Here is a 12,826-nt window from a genome sequence, read left to right as displayed (position 1 = left end):
GCAAGCTAGGATTAAATATCCAGCAAAATTGGAGTTCACATTTGAAGGGAAAACCAGATCTTTCCATAGCAAAGATGATCTAAAGGAGTATGTAAATAAAAAATCAGTCCTACAGCAAATTCTAAGAGGGGATTCCCAAGCAACAGAGATCGTAAAGGACACACATACAGAAACAGAAACAGAAAGAGCAGCTCACTAAAGACAAGGGAAAAAAAAAAGAGGAAAAAACAGCCCAACAAGAAAATGGAAGGAGAAAAAACACTCTTATCCTTGATCTCTTTGAATATAAATGGTATCAACTCTCCAATAAACAGGAGCAGACTGGCAGAATGGATCTGCAAAGAAAAAGTTGGCATCTGTTGTCTACAAGAGACCCACCTTACAGCAAGGGACAAAAACAGGCTCTGAATGAAAGGATGGAGCAAGATCTTCCAAGCAAAAGCACCAACCAAAACAGGAGGTGTAGCCATCCTGATCTCAGACAAGCTGGACTTTTCATTAAAATCAACTAAAAAAGACAAAGAAGGACACTACATTTTAATACAAGGAAAAATCCAGAATCAAGACATCACGGTGATAAATGTATACTCACTGAACAAAAGAGGCTCCACATATGTCAAGCAAATTCTCACAGAATTACAGAACAAGATAGACGCAAACACAATCATAGTTGGAGACCTAAATACCCCACTCTCCCCAAGAGACAGATCCAACACCCAGAGGATCAGCAAGGGAGCTAAGGACCTAAATAACACCATATCCCAAATGGATCTGACAGATCTATACAGAATCTTCCACCCTACAGAGACCCAATACACCTTCTTCTCAGCAGCACATGGATCATACTCCAAAATAGACCATGTCATAGCCCACACAAAGAATCTCAGCAAATACAAAAGTATTGACATCATCCCATGTATTATATCTGATCACAGTGGATTAAAGGTAACCCTCAATAACAACGGTTACCACAGAGGCTATACATATTCCATGGGCCACAGACCAAATTAAAGATCAAATCAACGAATTCATAATCCACAATGACAATGAAAATACATCACAAAGAAACCTATGGGACACAGCTAAGGCAGTACTGAGGAGCAAGATCATTGCCCTCAGCACCCACATTAAAAGAATGGAAGCAGAGCAGGTGAATAACTTCACAATGAAACTAAAACAACTGGAGAAACAAGAAATGCCCGAATCTAAAATGACTAGTCGGAGAGAGATCACAAAGATTAAAGAAGAGATAAATCTGATTGAAAATAGAAAGACCATTCAACAAATAAATAAGACTAAAAGCTGGTTCTTTGAGAAAATAAATAAAATTGACAGATCCTCGCAAGACTTACAATAAAAAGAAGAGAAGAGATTCATATGTGTAAAATCAGGGACTCCACCGGAAAAATTACAAGTACACACGATATTCAAACAATCATAAGGAGCTATTTCCAGAATCTCCAGTCAGTAAAAAACAATAATTTTACAGAAATGGATCAATTCTTAGAGAAGTATCAACTGCCCAAACTGAACCAAGAAGAAATAAATCAACTAAATAAACCAATAACTTACAGTGAGATATAGGAGGTTATCAAGAACCTCCCAACAAAGAAAAGAGCCCAGGCCCAGATGGATTCACCAAGGAATTCTACAAAACCTTTAGTGAGGAGCTAATACCAATACTCCTTAAACTCTTCCGCGAAATAGAAACATAGGGAGAAATCCCAAACTCATTCTTTGAAGCTAATATCATACTCATTCCCAAACCAGGCAAAGACCCAACAAAAAAGAGAACTACAGACCAATATCAGTAATGAACACAGATGCAAAGCTCCTCAATAAAATATTAGCTAACTGGATCCAGAAACTGATCAAGAAAATTATACATCATGACCAAGTAGGCTTCATCCCACAGTCACAAGGATGGTTCAACATCCGTAAATCAATCAACATAATTCACCACATAAACAGAACTAAAATCAAGAATCACATTGTTCAGTGTGGGAGGGAGCTCCTCCCACCTTCCGGCCTCAACCGGAAAAGAAGCCCCCTGGGAGGCGAACACATGCATGCTACCATGATAGGGTTGTCCAGCCCACAAAGGAAGTCCCATGACATCACTTGAGGGGCAGCCCAGTCAGCCAATCAGTCAGTCACCCCAAGTCCTTCCCCTTCCACCTTTGTCATCGTAATAAATTTCTCTGGCCCACCCTCTGGGGGCGGAGACGCATTCCACCATGGCTATGTTTCCCTGATGCCTTCTTCCAGCTCCTGGTAAAATGTAAGGGGACCGGGGGGGGGGGGGAGGGAAAGCTTCAGCAAAGTTTCCTCACCTTAGCTCAAGTCCACAAGGTTACGCCTTCATTTCCCGCGGGTGGGGAAATAAGGCCAAGTGCTCTCTCATAGTTTTTGGAGTTCAACCATTTCTCCCTGGGAAATTGGGGAGAAAGGGATCGTCCAGATCCCGACACCTGAGCACTGTCCCTGGCTTCTTTTTGCTCAAGTCTAGCATTCTGCCACTTGAGCCACAGCGCCACTTCTGGCCATTTTCTGTATATGTGGTGCTGGGAATTGAACCCATGGCTTCATGTATATAAGGCAAGCACTCTTGCCACTAGCCCATATCCCCAGCCCCCAAATTTTTATTTTGAAAGAATTGAAGACTGGCCACTATCTATGTGTTTTCGGAGATTCTTGAATTCAAGTTATTCTATTTTACAGATGAGTATACTGAGACTGATAGACTGATACCATTAAATTTCTCAAGATGATCCTTTTCTTAAAGGCTCCAATTAAGCTTCCCACCAAAATGTACGCTGTTTTTACTTCAACAAAACTTGGACTGGGTGGGATACGTGAGAATGTGGAAAGGAGTAATTTGCTCAAAAGGCATCATCTTCATGAACTGTTTTGTTGAATGGCAATATACCTATGTACAACTACTTAAAGATAATAAAAATATTTAAAAGAACAACAACAAAAAAAAAAGAATCACATTTGTTATCTCAGTCGATGCCCAAAAAGCCTTTGACAAAATACAACATCCATACTTATTAAAAGCTTTGGAGAGAACAGGAATAGATGGAACATTCCTCAAAACAATAAAAGCCATATACAACAGACCAACTTCGAACATCATATTAAATGGAGAGAAACTTATATCATTCCCCCTAAACTCAGGAACAAGACAAGGATGCCCACTCTCCCCACTTCACTTCTTTTCAACATAGTGCTGGAATCCCTAGCCATAGCAATAAGGCAAGAGGAGAACATCAAAGGGATCCACATCGGCAAGGAAGAAATCAAGTTATCTCTGTTTGCAGACGACATGATCTTTTATCTGAAGGACCCAAGAAACTCAGTCCCCAAACTCCTACACCTAATAAACCATTTTGGCAAAGTAGCAGGATACAAAATCAACCCACAAAAGTCAGCAGCTTTTCTGTACACCAGCAATAGACAAATTATGGAAACAATTCCATTTACAGTAGCCAAAAAAAGAATAAAGTACCTAGGGATCAACTTAACCAAGGACGTGACGAACCTATTTAATAAAAACTATAAAAATTTAATGAGAGAAATCAAAGAAGACATAAGGAGATGGAAAGACCTCCCATGGTTATGGGTAGGCAGAATCAATATAGTGAAAATGGCCATATTGCCCAAATTGTTATACAAATTCAATGCAATCCCTATCAAAATCCCAGTCACATTCTTCACTGAAATAGAGAAAGCAATCCATAAATTCATATGGAACAGCAAAAGACCTAGAATAGCCAAAGCAATTCTAGGCAAAAAAAAAAAAGCAGTGCAGGAGGTATCACAATACCAGACTTCAAGCTCTACTACAGGGCCATCATAACAAAAACAGCCTGGTATTGGTATAAAAACAGATCAGAAGACCAATGGATTAGAATTGAAGATCCAGAAATAAAAACACACTCTTACAGTCAGCTGATGTTCGACAAAGGAGCTAAAGACATACAATGGAGTAAACATAGCCTCTTCAACTACTGGTGCTGGGAGAACTGGGCAGCTATATGCAGAAAACACAAAGTAGACCCAAGCCTATCACCATGCACCAAGATCAACTCAAAATGGATCAAGGCCCTCAATATCAGACCTGAATCCTTGAACCTACTGAAGGACAGAGTAGGAAAGATGCTAGAACTTATAGGCATAGGAAGGAACTTCCTGAATAGAGTCCCAGGGGCACAACAAATAGGGGAGAGACTCGACAAATGGGACTACTACAAATTAAAAAGTTTCTGCACAGCTAATGACATAGCCACCAAAACAGAAAGACAGCCAACCATATGGGAAAGGATCTTTACCAGCACAGCAACAGACAAAGGCCTAATATCTGTCATCTACAGATAACTCAAAAAACTAAGCCCCTCCAAGCCCAATAAACCAATTAGGAAATGGGCAAAGGAGCTAAAGAGAGATTTCACAAGAGAAGAAATAAAAATGGCAAAGAAACATATGAGGAAATGTTCAACATCCCTGGTAGTAAAGGAAATGCAAATAAAAACAACCCTGAGATACCACCTCACTCCAGTTAGAATGGCCTATACCCTGAACTCAGGCAACAACAAATGCTGGAGGGGGTGTGGGGAAAGAGGAACCCTTCTCCATTGTTGGTGCGAGTGCAAATTAGTACAACCACTTTGGAGAACAGTATGGAGGTTTCTCAAAAAGCTCAATATAGACCTACCCCATGACCCAGCCATACCACTCCTAAGCATCTATCCTAAACAGCAAGTCGCAAAATATCATAAAGACATTTATACTTCCATGTTTATCGCGGCATAATTCACAATAGCCAAAATATGGAAACAACCCAGATCCCCCTCCATAGATGAATGGATCCAAAAAATATGGTACCTATACACAATGGAATACTACATAGCGATTAGGAATGGTGAAATATTGTTATTCGCAAGGAAATGTTCAGAACTTGAACAAATAATGTTGAGCGAGACAAGCCTAGAACACAGAAAAGAAAGGGGCATGATCTCCCTGATATATGACTGTTAAGAAAGGGAGGCGGAGAGACAGTAGAGACCAGTTCTGTGAAACCAAAAACTGCTTGTCAAATGGTATTTCCCATAGGATTGGGGCAGCGACCCAAGAGTATGTAACTAAAACCAAACAACTACTCAACATATAAAGGTCAAAAATCGACCTCTCAGTGGAATACAATAGCTCAAAAGCTATGCATATACCTTCATATAAGCCTATAGTCGACATATTGTCTAATATCGACATTACATTTAAAGCCCTAGGTGAATTTTCTTGGGCTTGGCCATGTGGCTACTGTATATGTTCTTGATAAATTGTATATTGTATATATGTCTACCTGACCTAGAGAAGGGAAAGAAAAACAGGGCATAAGATATCACAAGAAATGTACACACTGCCCTACTATGTAACTGTACCCTTTTTGCACAACACCTTGTCAAAAAAATTTGTGTTCAATTAATAAATAAATTAAATTTTTAAAAAAGTATAGTGGATGATGGTAGCAGTTAAATTGTTGCAATAGATTTATCTATTCCACCAAACTCTTGTCGTGGCACATCTTTTCATACTGCACATGGTTACATGAAATTTATTAAACATTATTCCTGTTCCTCTTGTCTTTTGCATCACTTTGCTTTAAATTTTACTGCTTAAAATTTCAATTACAAATAAAACAAATTTTACTATACACACGAATTTCTTATTCTATCATTTATGCACATAAGATAAACATTAATGCTTATTTTCCAAAAACAATATCAGAATAAATGTCCCTTCATTGAGCATCTGTTTTCATCCTTGTCTTACACAGTCATTGCTACAAAGCAACCAAATTTTAAATACATGAATTAATAAGTCACTTCCTTCACTCTTAAAAGTCTTAGAAGTTGAATGTTTTGAGCATTATGTCCATAGACGTTGACATGAGCCCCTCCTATATGTGCGTTAATTTTTTTAATTTCTTAGTGAAATCACTGCCTAGAAATTTTATGAATAATTACAATATTTAGTGCTTATATTTTGTAGCTTCAAGGCATTTTCCATAAAATTGATTCATAGTAAATGTGATTAGGAGACATAACTGAAAAAAACTGATTTTTTTGTTAACTACTGAGAATTTTTATAATGGCCACAAGTTACAAAATTTTAAAGTCAAGGTTATCTATATGGTATAAAATAAAATGATGAACTTGGCATCTGAAGTGAATTCTGATGGGTGAAGGTTCTCAAATCTCATGAATGTTCTTCTGCTCCCTCCAACTGAAACACATGGTTGTGTTCTCCTTTGAGGTGATTACATTTGGCATTGAAATCTGACCTTCATTTTACTTACACGCCATCATATTTTCAAGTAGTGCTCTTCAAATTGAGAGCATTATTATTTTTTAAATTTTATTGTAAAGATGATGTAAAAAGGGATTACAGTTACACGGGAAAGGTAATGAGCACATTTTTTGTTAAACAGTGTTACACCTTCCTTCATTTTCTTCCACATTTCCTTTCCCCCACTCCCTTTCCACCCTAATTGTAAAGGTTATTTCCATTGTTATCCTCTATTAGGAATATCCTAGACATCTAATTATTACAAATGAGGGAAATCATGGAGCCTATGATTCTTTGGGTCAGGCTTAGGTCACTTAATATGTTTTATTTTACCAAAACATTCCATTTTCTTACAAATAAAGTGTTGTTATTCTTTCTGGCAAAGGTTCCTCAAAATACTAAACATAGACCTCTCATGGGAATTTACACAAATGATGACAAATAAGTTCACACTATAGCTAACTGCACAAACATGTTCATGGCAGTATTATTTAGATAGCTAAGAAATGAAACCATTACAGAAGCCCCTCAGTAGATGAACAGATCTAAAAGATGTGGTATATAAACACAATGGAAAGCACTTTTTAGAAAATTCATTCTAAAAGAAGATGAAGACAGTTGCTCCCTAATAGCAGGCTTTCTTGTTGCTGGAAAACTAAAGTTGTTGGTATCTCTGTTTCAACATGGGATCTAGGAATGCCAATGAGTGAGTTTACCCTATCTACTCAAGTATAATAGACATTTTTGAGCATATGATAGATGGAATATTAAAAGCCACCATTGAAAATCCTGCAACTCATGGAAACTGAACAACACATTGTTGAACTGCCAGTGAGTCATTGAAGAAACCAGGATGGAAATTCAAATGTTTATGGTATTTAACCAAAATGAGCACACAAAATACCAGCTGCCTTAGGACAAAGAAAAGGCAGTACACAGAGGAAAACTTATAGCTCTGAGAGCCTACATCAACAAACTGAGGAATCTCAACCCAATAATTTAAGGATGCACCTGAAGCTTCTTGAACATGAACAACAAGCTAAACCCTAATCCAATAGATGGAAGCAAATCATTAAAATTAAGTTAGAATTAAATGAATTGGAATCCAAAGCACCATAGGAAGAATCAACAAAACCAAGAGTTGGTTCTTCAAAATAATTAACAAAATTGATATACTCTTTACAATATTACCAAAAAATGAAGAGAACACACCCAAATAAACAAAATCAGAGATAAGAATGGAAACATCACTACAGGAACAACCAAGATTCAGAATATTATAAGGGATTATTTCACAATCCTATACGCTAAAAGATTTGAGAGTCTGGAATATACAGATGAATTTCTAGCAAATATTGTTATGCCCAAACTTAACCAAAAATATTTAAATCTACTTACTAAACAGACCCATACCAAGTAATGAACTAGAAACAGCAATAAGAGACCTCCCATCCAAGAAAAGCCCAGGTCCACATGGATTCACAGCAGAAGACTATAAGGCCTTCAGAGCAGAATTCACAACAATACTCCTCAAACTCTTCAATGAAATTTAAAGGGAAATTTCACAACCAAACTCATTCTATGAAGTCAGCATAACCCTTATCCCAAAACCAGACAGGGACTCATAAAAAAAAACAGCTCTATAGACCCATTTCTTTGAGGAACATTCATGCAAAACCTCTCAACAAAATTCTGGCCAATTGACTTCAACAAGTCACGAAAATAATTATACGTATGAATAAACCAGATTCATTTCAAGGATGTACAGCTAGCTTAATATAAGCAAGGCAATTAATGTAATACACCACATCGATAGAAGCAAGGACAAGAATCCCATGATTATTTCTATAGACATGGAAAAATCATTTGACAAAATACAACTCCTATTTATGATGAAAGCCTTGGAGAAACTAGAAATCCAGGGAACATTCCTGAATATAATAAAGGCTGTGTATGACAAACTTAGAGCAAGCATTACACTTAATGGTGAAAAGTTAAAGCCATTTCCTTTAAAATCAGGAGCAAGATAAGGATGACTGCTCTCTCCACTCCTCTTCAACATAATACTACAATTCTAGCCAGAGCAATAAGGCAAGAGGCAAGGGGATCAACATAGGGAAAGATAAAGTAAAACTCTCTCTTTGCAGATGACATGATGTTGTATTTAAAGAACCTCATAGACTCTACTCTCAAGTTACTTGAGCTGATCCAAAACTTTGGCAAAGGAGTAGGATATAAAAATTCCCTCAAATCAATGGCGTTTCTGTAGGCAAAAAAAATAAATAAATAAGTAAACAGCAAGGCTGAAATCAGCAAAGCAACTCCTTTTACAGTAGCCTCAAAAAAAGAAAAGTAAAATACTTAAGAATAACCTTATCCAAATCACTGAAAGAACTCTATGATGAAAACATTAAAAACCTGAAAAAATAATTTAAAGCAGAACTAAGGAAATGGAAAAAAACCTCCAATGCTCCTGGATTGGAAGGATTAACATTGTGAAAATGTCAGTACTGCCAAAGGCTATCTACAAATTTAACGCAATACCATCAATATCCCAACACTATTCTTTAATGAAATAGAGGAAACAATCCAAAAATTCATGTGGAACAATAAAAGACCCCAAATAGCAAAAATAATCCTAAATAGAAGAACAGTGCTGGAGGAATTTCAATACCAGATTTCAAACTCTATTATGAAGCCATAGTAATAAAAACAGCTTGGTATTGGCACAAGAACAGGCCTGAAGACCAATGGAAAGGAACTGAAGACCCAGAAATGAACCTACAGACCTATGGCTACTTCATCTTTGATAAAGAAGCTAAAAAATAAGATGGAAGAAACACAACATCTTCAACAAATGGTACTGGCAAAATTGGTTCAACATATGTAACAAACTAAAGTTAGATCTTTGTATATCACCCTGCACCTGAATCAATTCCAAATGAATCAAAAACCTTGAGGTAAAGCATTGCAGGAAGGAATAGGAAAAACATTTGGGTCCAAAGCACAGGTAGAAACTTTCTTAATAAAGCCTAGACACACAATTAATCAAAGAATGGCTGGACAAATGGGATTGTATCAAACTGCAGAATTTCAGCATGGCAAAGGATATAGCTAGCAAGATAAATAGAAAGCCCTCAGATTGGGGGAAGATCTTCACTGGCCATACAACAGACAAGTGCCGCATATCTAAAATGTATGTAGAACTCAAAAAATTAAGTTCCCCCAAGATAAAATAAATCCTCAAAGAAACAACTGCCCCCTTAATAAATGGACTAACTAAAGAGTTAAAGAGAGACTTCTCTGAAGAGGAAATGAGAATGGCCAAGAAGCACATGAAGTGTTCTACATCACTGGCCATAAAAGAAATATAAGTCAAAACAACACTGAGATTTCACCTTACCACAGTAAGAATGACCATTATCAAGAAAGCTAAAAACAACAGATGGTGGTGGATATGTGTCCTAAGGGAACCACACTACACTGTGACTGGGGGAGTCAACTTGTTCCACCACTCTGGAAAGCAGTGTGGAGGTTTCTCAAAAGGCTAAACATAGAGCTCCCCTATTACCCAGCAATCCTACTTTGGGGCCTTTATTCAAAGGATTACAAGCAAGACCACATTAAAGCTACCAGCACAACTGTGTTCATTGCACTACAATTTACCGTTGCTGAAATATGGAACCAACCGAGATGCCCTTCAGTATATGAATGGATCAAAAAAAATGTTGTACATAAACAGAATGGAATAGACTGTATGGTTTCCCTCATTGGTAATAATTAACACATGCCTAGGATAGTCCTAGTGGAAGATTCCAATAGCTCAATAGCTAGGACATGTGATCACATAAAATGATGCTACGTGAAATGAATTCCAAGTTATAAAACCAAGTGACATCATTATTGTTATTTTCAACATGCCATGTGAAATTATAACTTTTAACTGTAAAACAATTCCTTCCAGATCAGGTGGTATATACATAAACATTTTTTCTTTTGCTTAGGGCAGTCTGTTCCTTCTTTTTCTCTAATTTCTTCCCTCCTCCCTGCTGCCCTTGAGATGATTAGTTTGTTCTCATCAGTGTCCACTGCAGTTGTTGGGCCCTTTCTACTGTATCCCCCCCACCATTTTCCATTCATTCTGTGCCCTCCTTCTATCTTCTTTCAGATGTCCATATTTATACATCTTGTGTGAGGTAAAGGGTTAATAATCACAGAGGTCTTAAGCATTGTAGACTAGATTTACAATGTACATCAAGGGTATGACTTTTTTTGGGGGGGTTGTAAAACCTACTTCTCATATTTATTTGCATGACAAGAATATTACATCAAGTACATGAAAGAGAATTTCAATTCATCCCAATTACTAACCTCATTTAATATGTTATTTAAAAAAGTCTATTCTTCATCATCTCTTTGTTTTTTTTTGTCAACTCTCCTTCGATTTTTTGACCCTCTTGTTTTCAATTAAAGTCATAGTTTTAACCAGTTTCCAGATTTTTTGCTACTTTTTCCCCCATAGAATTTTTCTACTCTACTTTATCTATTCATTTCCTATTGCCATTTTGTTTTATATTCTAACTTCGATTTGGGAATTTTAAAAGAATAATCTCACAGTTATCTTGAGTTGCCACTCAAACTATTGAGTATTACTTTTTAGTTTGAAATAACATGATGAAATACTATAAGAACAACAAATGGACCAGCATATATGCTTGCACTCTTGTGTCTATATAGACCTTTGAATTTGTGTTATAAGAAATGGTACACACAAGGTCCAGGTTGAAGGCAAGATTAGGAAATAATTCAAATTTAGGATTTTACTAGGCAGGGTGCTCCAGAGAAGAAAGATTAGTAGAATTTTATGAATTATGTGACTATATAGGTGAGCAGCATGTTTCATCAGGCTGGACACCTCAAGAAGAGCTGATGCTGCATGCAAGCCAAAAGCAAAAATTGTCTCCTGCAGATTCCCTTGTATTCAGAAAAGATCAGATTTCTCCTACTTGGGACCTCCATCAATTGTATGAAGCCATACCAAATTATAGAATGTAGTCTTCTTTACTCAAAAGTGTTAATTTAAATGTTAATCTTATCTATAATATTTTCTGAAATAATGAGGATAATGTGTGTTCACATCTTTGGAAACCCTGGCTTAGCTAAATTAGTGTATAGAGTTAGCCATCACACTAGTATGCTAACCCAAGCAGTTGTACTTTCTTTTGAGAATAATGGTGTGACTATTGCATAGCTGAATTTTAGCAAGAGCTAAAATTTCCATTCTAGAAAATTCTTTCTTGCTAACACAAATGAAAGGTAATGGCAAAAAAAATAAAAATCTGGAATCAGGGTATGCCTTTTTTGAAAAAATTAAAGAAAGCAAGAGAGGTGGGTTGAATGGTTGGGGGAAAGGAAGAAGGGAGAATAATGTTTATATGATTTCATTCAGAAATCACTAAGAAAATTACCATATATGATGTGCTTATTGAAACAATCACAGTCTATTGTTTAATATCATGCATGCCTGAGCTAAAAAAATGTCCAGCTGTGATTATAAAAGGTTAAACATAATGTTGAGTATGAGAAACAGAATCAGTGTCTATAAAAGGCTTGGCAAAACTTTGACATATTCTTGAAGATTTACAAGAAAACAGAAACTAAGATCATCCTCAGAATGTACCCAGAACACTATAGTGTCTTCATTTCTATTGATACTCACTCTTCCAAAATAAAAATAAAGGATAAGACAGGGCTATAAATTCACAATATACTGGGATTGTTTTCCAGCTCTTTCTGTCTATGTCTCTTTCTCTGTCTTTCTGTCTCTATCTTGAATCAGAGATAGATAGACAGATAGATAGATAGACAGACAGCTATAGACTCATATATGCAGCAAATTATATATTTTTCTGCATAATACAACAAGGTCTAGTAGATGTATGACTTCAAGGAACTGATTTTTAAAAAAAAATCTCTGTATAACCCTTACGTGATTGTTGTCTCCTTGAAATCTATATACTATATCAGTGGTTCAACAGATGGATAATGATCAATGTAATGGCATACAGTAACAGAAAAAAGGTAAAAAATGCATGAGTATGCTAACAGATACAAAAATTGTTTAACAAAACTTAACACTGCTTTAAGATAAAACACTGGACAAACTAGACTTAGAAGAAAAGCATCCCAATGTAATAATGATATTATATGACAATTCTGCAGATAAAATAATGAGTGATAAAGCAAGGATTAATGGCTTACCCTCAAGATCAGGAATATATGAAAGTTATGATATTTCACATTGTAGATGTCAATGCAATTAGGAAAATTATTGGATAGAAACAAGAAAGTGTTGAAAATCTTACCATTGGAAACAAAACTTTGCTTTTTTCTGCCTGAGATTTCAGAGTACTGAATTTGAATGTTTTTTCTGAAATGTGCTGCCTTCATGTGATATTAATTTACCTCTCTTCCTACA

The sequence above is a fragment of the Perognathus longimembris genome, chromosome 2 (genome assembly GCF_023159225.1).
Source record: "Perognathus longimembris pacificus isolate PPM17 chromosome 2, ASM2315922v1, whole genome shotgun sequence".
NCBI lineage: Eukaryota > Metazoa > Chordata > Mammalia > Rodentia > Heteromyidae > Perognathus > Perognathus longimembris.
Note: the sequence above shows the minus strand (reverse complement) of the source record.